Here is a 7633-nt window from a genome sequence, read left to right on the forward strand (position 1 = left end):
CCCTCGGGTAAAACGCTGACCAAACTCGTGTACATCAATGTCTACTAATGCCCAGTGGGCATTACTTTATCTTATTATCTTATTCATCTTGTCCAATCTTGTTTTATTTTATCTTTATAATGCCCCAGCAAGACCTAATGCCCCAACTAATGCCCAAAAATTGCCTAGTAATGCCCAGTACTGCCGCAAATCTGTACACCACAATGTCCTCAGTGGTTTCCCCCCATTTTAACCTTCAATTACTCTCTTCAAGACCGCATTCGCGCTTGAAATTTGTATAATTAAATGCAACGATTACGTTTGAGCTTGACACAGAGCTGTCGTAAAGTGAGATTTAATTGTCTCGTAATTACGGTATTTATTTGGTGTATTCTAAAGACCGCACGCGAGCAATTATGAGGGGGGGGGGAGGGGGGGAACTGAGTAATTAAAGGATAATCCGAAAGACGTTCTGGAGAAGCTCGCGAGCGCTTATACGCGAGTCGCGGAACTGTCCCTTCTTTCCTCCGCAAAATCTGAGCTCGCTAATCTTCCCGCCTTTCGAACCGATAAGCTAATCTTGAGCGAAATTTCTCGAGTCATTAAAATCCGCCGCATTGTCGCCGAAATAAGATTGTTTTAATCGATCCCGCGCAAGCTCGGCCGCGTTATATAAATACATTTACGTTCCTCTTATTGGAAAATATGTCGGCTACACAGTGAATGATCAAAGGTCGGTAGCTCGTGTGGCTGGAGAACGTTGTAGAGCATGAAATAACCGATAACACGTCGAGATGATTCGCGCTGGGTCACATTAATGTATCTATCTTATCGTCTCTCGTCTTTCCGAAACTTTCGTCACGGTCATTAGCTATTTAAGAGCCTCGCACAAATTGAATTCGAAAAAGCCGTCAATAGAGCCGTCTCAAATATTCATCCGCATTCACGAGTGTTAGACACGTCGATCTGATCTCAATAAAAGATAATCGTAAGATATTGACGCGACTGAACGGTAAATGCGTCGAGTAATTTAGCGGAGCGCGTTTTATACGGCGAGACGCGAAAACTATCGCGCGCAAATCTGTGCGTCGGCGCTGAAATTAAAATTCTATTTTCATCCCATATTCCATTACGATGCAAATGAAAATTCATTGCGCCGATAATGATAACAGCGCGCGATAAGCTGGACATTAACTTGGTTGACAGTGAATACTCTATATATCACTCACAGTTTAAACGCGGAGCCCACCGAACAAATACACGTCCCAATAATATTAGCAACAAATACAATACATTCAGCGGAAGAGGGCGAGAGGCGCCGAGTGAATTATGTTACGGCCAAACAACAGGGCACCGTGAAAAACGCCCGGACTATAATCCGCTTTGTCCATTATTAATGCCGGATGATCAATTTTGCATGCGTTCTGTTGTGTGCGTTCCTTTTTTTTCGCGCGTAACTGCGGGTCAAATGCAGCTCTGAAAATTTCCTTAAACGCGACAGTTTTCCGCAGTTCGCTTTGATTACAAACGAACGGACGAGTCTCCCTACCCCCCGGTCCTTTGTACACGAAACTTTTCCGTCCCAGCGGCGGACGTCGATGAAAGTTTCATCCCGAAAATTAACTGGTTGCTTGCGATTAAGCGAAAGGGAATCCCACTTCTCGATTAGAGCTACGCGAGGAATTATCGTGCCGGCGATGTCGCAGCGTGAAATAAACTGCCGCGGGGCGGAGCGTAAAGTTCCTGAAAAGAGCGAAGAGAGAGAGAGAGAGAAAAACGAAATCGCGGGAGAGATTCTCCCTCGCGCGCTGGCGCCTACCTTTTTTTTTTTTGCGCCCCATCGATCCGTATCACAAAGGAAGCGAGGGCAGCCAATGAATCGTGAGGGGCTCACGGGATAAAAATTACGCGGCAATAAAGCGTGATATTAACACAAGTTGCATGTGCCCATGCTCCGCGCGAGGAGATCTTACCTCCGAGTCACGTAGTCGCGGGAGAGCGAAGACTTGGCGCGATAATCTCTCGCCGGGAATAAAAGAGTCTCTTTGAAACGTACGTGCTAAGTGCCGGGCAACTTGGCGCGAACTTGAAAATACACGTGGATATATGTGCTCGGCAAATGGACGCGGGCTGTAAAACGACACCGCGCGAGCGTTGCGAGGACAACGCCGGGAAAATATATATATCGACTCCCTGCATTCGGAGGCCGGGCGCGTCTTCGAATCCAAAGTGCGCAATTTTTCGGGGGATAAACGAGAGATAATTGAGAGTACGCGAGTGGCATGACGATATTATTAGCAAATTCGTAGAAGCCACCATGAATCTGCTAATAATATTACCGCATTAGTCACGCACTTTAAATCTCAGTCACGTCAACTAGGTCAGCCGTGCCCAGCTATATCAACACAATATTGCTATCAGTCAAGCGATCACATCTAAATGAAGCGCTCGGACCTCAATTTCCACCACGTGCGCCGAGCATCACGTAGACCGCGAAATGTACGTAACCCGCCGCGAATAGATTTAATTCCAAAGGGCGATTTCTAATCAAACTGCCCTTTGGGGTGGAAAGCTTATTTCGAAATTCCTCCCGGTCGTCGCGGTACACGAAAGTCGGAGCCCCGCGATCGGCCGCGCGGCGGATCCCCCGTTGAAATTGGAAGAAACATCGTAGACGTCGTATGTGCTCTTTAAGGCCGGTATTCATAGTCAGAACTTATATCAGAGACTGTCTTAAGGTCATCTTTAGATACTCCGTAGCCAATAAAATGTTCCGTAAGGCATCGCTTTAGATAAATTCACGACGGTCTTGAATATAAGAAATTATCTGACTATGAATACCGGCCTACGAGTCAATCGGTGAGTTATCGCCGAAAACAGTGAACAGTCACCGACTCACAATTATAGGTACACATAGACATAGTAATACTATACCGAGCATGAGACGCCAGACCTGAGGCTCAGGTAGAAAATGATAGAAAGTAGGTGCCGTCCGCTTTTCTCTTTCTAACGAGAAGAATAAATGGAGAAAGGTTGGCGCGGCGGCTACTTTCTATCCTTTTCTACCTGCATTGCTTAAAAGAGAACATGCCCGCTCTAGTATTTTACTATGTCTATGGATACACCACTGCGACTTTCAGTGGTACAGCTATGACTGCCAATCGGTGACTATCCCTTGTTTTCAGTGATAATCCACTGATTGACTCTTAGAGAGCGCGGCGACGAGGGAATTAAGAAACGAGATTGCCCGAACGGGGGAGAGATGCGTAGAGAGACGCAAGGACACGGCACACGCAACAAAAGGGTGCATTACGCGACGGTGGCTCGAGGATCGGGATAACAGGAAGGGCTGCTGGGACGGTCCGAGAAGGGAGAGAGAAGGAAGGAGCTGCGGGAAGGAACTGCGGCGGATCGGTTCGTTAAACCACCCCGGAGAAAGAAAGCTCGACGTGTGTGCGCTCGCGCCCTCCCCCCCCCCCCTCGAGATACATCGCGTCTTGCCGCACGATATCTCGGCGGCGGCAGCACGTGCCGCGCGTATCGCACGCGTGTGTACACGTACGTGTCAAGGCGGAGACGACAGGCTCGCGTACGAGCCCCCGGTCTTTTCTTTGATCGCGAATAAACCCGTTTTCTCTATTTTTAAAGACACGCTCGTCCCCCGTATTTGCTATTTATCGACTACGCCCCCCGCCGCCCCCCGCGGCTGCCCGCGCACACGCCCGCCCTTTCCTGCACCTGCCCGGCCGTGTTTGCACTTGGGAGAAGTGGAGCGGCCCGCGTCCACGAACACTTTAATCTTTTCTTCCTTATCCGTCCGCACTCTGCCCGCCGCTGGGTACGCCACATACGATATTGCAAACTGAGTTTTCTCACGAAACGCTACCGGCATCCCGAGATATTTACGGTTAACTGGAATGCACAGGTTCCAGGTTCGATTCGATCGTAGTTGTAACTTTACGTTCTCGCGAGCGGAAAAACACGCTCCGGCGTATTTATATATTTTCCCCGTATATCGCGCTGTCATATACCCCCACCCCCCCCCCTCTATTTTTATCTCGGCCTGCTTTCAACACGTAATCGCGTCCGACCACGACGCGTTACGTCTCCCGCAATATTTATACGTTTTCTAATCTTAGCGCCGGCGATAAGTGCAATCGCTAAAAGTATTAATTTATTTCGACGCCCCCGAAGACGCGCGATATTTATATCGAACGCTCGCTTTGCACTAAATAATTGCGTTTTGCGCAACTCCGGTCTACGGTTAAATAACAGAACGTATCGCGGTATTGAGCGAAATATAAAAAACAGCGCGTAAATGACACTCGACGTACGCAACATCGTTAGTAATTGCGGGCTTTTCAGATATATTTATTATAGAGAGTGACAGAGAGCGAGGAGAGAGGGGGTGGGGGGAGAGAAAATGCGACATTCGGGCCGTTGTGTACCTTCCTCCATTTTCTATTATTACGACGTCACGTTATAACCGTGGCCGTCAATAATTAATAACGAGTCCGATTCGCTCCGATGTCTCTTAACAACATAAATACGTCGCGACATTTGCTGACGAGTTCGTAAGAATTACAAAGGCCTGCGAGATTTGGTTGATTGGAATGTGACAATGAGTTCTGGCGTAATTTTTTTTACTCAAATCAAATCCAGCCCGTATAATTGCTCTATCACGTCAGAATTTCGAGATATCCCAATAACTAAATGTGCAATAAAGGCCGTTTTTACGTGTTTTTGAAATTACGCCACGTCCTCAAAAAATGTTTTTACTTATTTCCGCTGATGCTATTTTATAGTTAGAGTGACAGTTTGATATTATTTTTTGGCAATTTTTGCGTTCGTTTTTCCAGATTTTGTATTATTTTGATAATGTTTTTAATAATGCTGTGGTCAGAGGTGGACAGGGCTTCAATAAGACGACTTAGGCCCGGTTTCACCAACGTCGCTTAACTTTAAACGTAGTTTAATTCGTTCTTCGTCTCTTTCCAACTGTTACTTTAGAAAAAGGCAACGAACGAATTAAGCTAAGATTAAAGCTAAACAACATTGGTGAAACCGTTACGACAGTTGCCATAACGAAAAAAAATATAGGCGCTCGGTAAGTGACTGTCATAACTATGAATCTTACGCACAGAGAAAAAGGTTTCTGTGGATTTAGTATTCCTATTTATTTGATTGAAATTTGTTTCACTGAAACAACACATGCTTGTACGAAATATTATTTGTTTGAATAAAAATTTTGTTACTTTATTCCACCATCTCTATTATTTGATGGAAAAGACAATATTGTTTGAAGTAATATCTTTCAATTGAACAATTATATTATTTGGCCAGGCGCTTATAAAGTTTGGTGCTGCCACTAGATGGCCGCCGAACTCGTACACTGAGAAAAATGTCCGATTAAATATAATCGGATAATCCAATTACATGATAACAAACGGATATGTCCGATTAAATTGTATATCCGATGAAAAATTTGATCGGTTTTTCAATCAAATTTCATCGGTAATTGCATTTCATCGGATAAATTTCATCGGATATATCCATAATTTAATCGGAAAACGTAATCGGAAAAATTAACCATCGGACATACTATTTAATTGGTTTATCCGATGAAAATTTTTCTCAGTGTAAGTAAAATCGCAGCAGCCGGACATATATGCAACCGACCGCATCAGCAGACGCAGTTTAATCATGTAACGGTCTATTCTTTATTATAGCTGAACATAGTGTATTAATTCAGTGTTTATCTTTTTCTTCTAATGAAGAAAAATTCCAGGGGGGGAACCGCTGACCAAAATCATGTACACCAATGCCCACTAATGTCCAGTGGGCATTACTTTATCTTATTGTCTTAATTTACCTTATTTATCTTGTTTAATCTTATTTTATCTTTATAATGCCCCTGCAATACCTAATGCCCAAAAATGCCTGGTAATGCCCAGTAATGCCGCAAATCTGTACACCACAATGCCCTCAGCGATTTCCCCTTCGAAAAATTCTAATGTAGAGGGAAAAAGATGTATGCATATACATTTTTTTCACATATTTTCTATCAAACGATAATGTTGTTTGAATGAAGCAATAATAGAGAATATACCTTTTGTTACAAATATTTTATTTCGGGCAAAGATATTATATATATATTATCTTACTTTATCTTATTTCAACTGATTGTATCTTCACCAGAAATGACAAAACGCGCGCTTTGCGCGCGCAGTTTGTAGTTGAGCATTGTATATTTTTAAGAATTTGTATACATGCAAAGAAGTAATTGTATGCGCAACGTCAATTTAAAATAAAGAGTAATTTAACACTCACTGATACGATACGCAACAGCAGAGTTGTACATCGTCAACTATATATGTTAAACTGTAAAAATACAAATATGTATATGATTATAATAGAATAATTATGTAAAATCGAAATTATTGTATTAAATATACTTTATATTTTACATTTTTTAAATAGATATTTATTAAAATAATTATATAAAATACCGAAAAAATCCTTTTAAATATAAACTCACAAAATTTTGTACGTATGGTTTTGTCTCTAACACTTATTCGAATCTTCGTTGGAATCATTTGAATAAATAAAATAAAAACACACAACAGATGCTTTATTTTACACAAGTAGCAAATAACATAAAAATGCAAAACACTTACCTCACCATTTCTCCGCCGTTGCCCGATACCTCCTTGGCCTGCTCCTCCTCTTATTGTTAGATTTTCTTGTTGCACTCACACACACTCACTCGCGAAAATCGTCGATCGCGCGAAATTTCGAGCACTCCCGTACGCGATGTGAAATACCGCGAAACGTACGTATTATTATTAACAAATATCGCGTGATTTTCTATCATATACAAATTACTCAAACTAACAACTTGCATTTTTGATTCGAAAGAATAGGATAATGGATCAAATCACTTTTGAATTGGCGATATCAAACGCAACGCGAGCACCGGAAGTTGTTATTAATTGCAACAGTTAATCGAGACAATTTTCGATTACATTTATATAATGTAACGACGTGCAATAAGTGACTTTCTTTATTTCCCGCCCGTTCGAGTTGCGAAAAACGACAGAGCGAGTTACAGCGCGAACGTCGAAGTCATACAAAATTCTATCTTTTCCCGCGAATGGAATAGATTACACGAAATCGATAGATAATTAAAAGCGCGGTGCGTAAACGAGATGTAACCGCGACAAAGTACCACGGTTTGCCTTCATATTTTAGATGAGTTAGTCTTGTGAAATATCTATTTATACGTTGATAAAGAGCCGTCGCCTCAACATGCAACTCGTTTCTCATTACAAGTTGTAGAAACTTAATAATTACTCGTTACTTGTTACTGTTAAAGGTGTACAAATCACTAGCGTTTTACCCCTATATTCGTCGCGATCGAGGTATGGAAATCGATAACACAAAAGTAATATCACGCACGGAGCGACTCCCGACACTGCTTGCCGGCTCGACGTTCGGCGAGCGAATGAGAACGCAGCGACCTTCAGGTACACGATGGCACGCAAAAACATCGTACGTCACCGCGCCGAGTGAAAAACTACAAAAAAACGTTGAGAATTCGTTGGCCCGCTTAATCGTCGTACGATACCGCGCCGAGTGAAAAACAACAAAAAAA

Source organism: Vollenhovia emeryi, unplaced genomic scaffold (assembly GCF_000949405.1).
Source record: "Vollenhovia emeryi isolate VEMERY1.0 unplaced genomic scaffold, V.emery_V1.0 DF939199.1, whole genome shotgun sequence".
Lineage (NCBI taxonomy): Eukaryota > Metazoa > Arthropoda > Insecta > Hymenoptera > Formicidae > Vollenhovia > Vollenhovia emeryi.